Source organism: Pinus tabuliformis, chromosome 6 (assembly GCF_031772625.1).
Source record: "Pinus tabuliformis cultivar Carrire ecotype Pingquan chromosome 6, CPIR1, whole genome shotgun sequence".
Taxonomy (NCBI): Eukaryota; Viridiplantae; Streptophyta; class Pinopsida; order Pinales; family Pinaceae; genus Pinus; species Pinus tabuliformis.
Genome location: NC_142292.1, coordinates 1066812537 through 1066816628, shown reverse-complemented (window position 1 = coordinate 1066816628; position 4092 = coordinate 1066812537).

Below are 4092 nucleotides of genomic sequence, written 5' to 3'. Positions count from 1 at the left end.
GGGAGCAGTCTTAGCGTAGCCAGGGGAGAAAAATATGGACCACCTAGTGTATTATGCTAGCAGAAAGCTGTCAACTGTGGAAAGAAACTATACAACAACCGAGAGAGAAGCCTTGGCCATGGTTTATTCTCTCCAAAAATTTAGGAATTACTTGTTGGGCATGCCATTCAAATTCTTTACAGACCATTCCGCACTGAAATACTTGGTAAACAAACCAGTACTAGAAGGTAGAATATGCCGATGGTTGTTGTTGTTCCAGGAATTTACTTTCGAGGTGGTCATAAAACCTGACAGACTGAATGTGGGGCCAGACCACTTGTCGCGACTGGAGACAGGGGAGAATGAAGGAGCAGTGGATGATTGATTGCCCGACGCCGACTTATTCAGAATAGAGGCAATCCCAGATCACCTAGAAGAGATCGCCACATTATTAACAATAGGTCATTGCCCAGAAGGATATACGGTAGCACAAAGATGCCACTTGGTAGTAAGGGCAGTAGATTACCAGCTGATCGTAGGACACCTCTACAAGATGGGCTTGGATCAAATATTGAGACGCTGCATCCTTCAGCATGAAAGAAGCGATGTGTTGTGGGAATGCCATGCAGGAGTCACAGGAGGCCATGTGGGAGGTAAAGCCACCACAAGAAAGATACTACAAGCAAGACTCTAGTGGCCAACTATTCATAAAGATTCTAAAGAATTTTCCAAGAGCTGCGATGTCTGTCAAAGGGTTGGAAAGCCTTCGCGACAGGATGAGCTGCCTCTAAACCCCGTTCACATAGTGAAAATCTTTGAAAAATGGGCAATAGACTTCATTGGACCCATTACACCACCGGCAAGGCATTCACGTGTGAGATACATAATAACCGCAACAGAATACCTCACCAGGTGGGCAGAAGTAGCACTCGTCAAGGACTGTACAACAGAAACAACTGCAAGGTTTATTTTCGAGAACATAATCTCAAGGTTTGGATGCCTGAGGAGCCTCACAAGCGACCAAGGAACACACTTTCTGAATGAAACCATTGAGACTCTGTTGAAGACCTTCATGATTCAGCATAACAAGAGTAGCCCATATCACCCATAGGCCAATGACGTAGTTGAAGCATTCAACAAAATCCTAGAGAAAGGGCTAACAAAGGTCGTATCAGCCAACAAGGATGACTGGGATGAAAGAATACCCACAACTCTATGGGCGTACAGGACAACAATAAAGAGACTTCATAAGCAAACTCCGTTTCAGCTAGTATACGGAAGGGAAGCGGTGGTACCAATAGAATTTATATTACCAAGCATGTTCATATCTGAAGCCACGAGAATGACAGACAACATGGCCTTACAGGACAGACTGAGTCAGCTGTTGGAACTTGACGAAACCCGGTTCTTGGCCGAGTTTCATCAGTCAATGGAGCAGAGAAGGCAGAAATCTTGGCACGATAGGCACATCAGGAGGAAGTCTTTTGAAGTAGGGGAACAGGTACTACTATACGACAACAAGTTCCAGAAGTTCCCAGGGAAACTACAAATGCACTGGTTGGGCCCATTTATAGTCACAGAAATAAGAGAATCTGGAGCAGTGAGACTCACGCAACTGGATGGAGTCATGCTGCACAGATGGGTGAATGGCGCTCACCTGAAGCCCTTCCACAAGACATAAATCAAGATAAAAGAGGGTCTCGAAAATGAGCCTACAAGTTAAAAAAAAAAGTCTGTTAATTATAATAAGCTACTAGGTAGAGTCATGGGTTTTTTTTCCAAAGAATAAGCAGAAGGTCAATAAGGTTGCGGCAGCAACTTCAACACGCTGCAACCCATTTGTGGTCGGGGAGGGGGAAGAAAAGTAGAATTAGTAGTCACACATGTAGTCCCAGTCAACAAGGTACATGTAGGCAAGTGCTTTTTGCAGTCTTTATGATCACACATCATACCCGTCCTTTCCGCCGTACCGGTAGTCATTTCCATATTAAGTAAATAATAATGTAACTATTAAAGTAGGAGCTGCAAAATATTTTCCCATTAACCACAAATTTAGTTAATAAATAACCCCATCACGACAAAATAAATACGCCATGCAACCCACTCTATACTTTCCCAGTCCACGTCATGGTTTTTACGTCTAGGTCGGCCGACGACGGCAAAGTATAGCTAGAACACATGGGAAATTTGCCGGAGTAATTAGTTTCTAAGGTCCAGTCAGTTAGGAAATGTCGTGTCAGGTCCAACTACTTAACTCGCAGGATAATGAAGGGAATTCTAGAACTTCAATTGCAGATAGTAGGAGAATTATAGGTCTGCTCTAAAGAACAGTTGCAGAGACGTAGAAGCGAGAAACCTCAGGTACAGATCATTTACCAAAGGCGAAGGGAGATGGTGAAAGGAATTGTATCAGTCCCACAGGACACATTAGATGAAATAATTGAGGTGGTCGACAATTTATATGGAAAATATGACAAGGCGAATCTGGTCGACAATGATCTTACAGATTGTTTCCAGTTCCCAGCTCTGAAAAGGGAAGTTTATGCAGAGGACATCCAGAAGGAGGATGACACCAAGACCTCCAGGGTCAGGGAAAATTTCAAAGGGATACAGAGGTTGATGTTACTCCATTTGAGAAGCTTACCTGTGTTCGATACTCAATTCGCCACAATGCAGTGTACCAAACTTTTGGCGAGCAGGATGCACAGAGGATCACTGTGGTTGGACAAGGAGTATCCCATTCATGTGGATGATATTAATCGTCTAACAGGGTTGTCAGCAGGAGGGAAGGCAGTGAGCACAACATTTCAGTTAGGGGCTAAGAGAGCCAAGAAGCAGACTGAAGATAACATCTATGCAAGATATGGGACTGAGCGGGGTGGAAGAGGAGTGAAGCTCGATATGATCAACAAGGTCGACATCAGATTTTCCTGCTACATCATAGCAGGAAAAACCATGAGACATTACACAAATAAATGCACACTGGACGCAATTTCGGTTGCGGAACATTGCTGCCAGGGAGAGGTACTTAATTGGTCTGCGTTTGTTCTTAACGAGCTGTTTGAAGCTTGTGAAGATGTGTACAAGTGGGGAACCAATTTCGTGTTCAGGTACATTTTGATGTCTTTGGCAATGTGGAAGTGGAGGCCACTAAAGGAAAGGGAAATGATGACCATTGTCGAAGGACAACCGATAGCACTCCGCTATGACCCATGGAGGGCATCGAGAGACCCCATCACAAAAGAGATAAATGAGATAGCTTTCAATGACTGGTACGAGAAGATGCTATCCACCATCAGGTCAATAGAGATGATACCAAAGGCTCTACTGGACGAATTCTTAGAAGAGATATGGTTCAGAGCCTCACACACACACACTTATCTTAAACTAGGGTGTGTCCATTTGGATACCTTTAAGATGAGGCTGTAGAGGTTCGTTCTAATGACAACAATGCTACACAAGGAGGTGGGATCATGGTTGGGAGTGGCCTACGAAATCATGGACAGGAAATACAACTATTTGTTTGGAGCCTTGAAGCAGTAGGCACAAGGGGGAGATGTGGCGAAGAGCAGCAGGAAGCGGCCAGCCGAAGATGACCTCCACCCAATGGTGCTTCAAATGGAGGAGAAGATGTTCGAGCTAAGGTAAACAATTGCTAGTTTCGAAGGACAATCAGGTGAGAGCAATTATCCTACCCAATTTCAAGTCTCTACCATGTTCTCTCCTATTATCACAACCCCACTGGCCATGAAACTCCCCATAGGAGTAGCCCAGTCTCCCTCTCAGCCAACGGTCCCCAAGCCAAAGAAGAAATGATTTTTTCGCAATTTGGCTATCAAAAAGTCGAAAACTGCTCCACCACCCCCGGTTGTTGACCTTACTGATGAGGTTGAGCATTCGATCTCCGTAGCCCCCATAGTTGAAGAGATTCCCACCACCACTTCCACTATTTTACATCAGTCATGGGAGTCATCCCCGCACACAGCCTCCACCTCCGTGACCTTGTCAGAGACCTTCCTGTCAGGTCGATGAAGAATGACTGTGGAAACAGAAGTTGAGTTAACCAGGCAGGAAAAGGGCACCACTTCTACCAATGATACACAACAAACATCA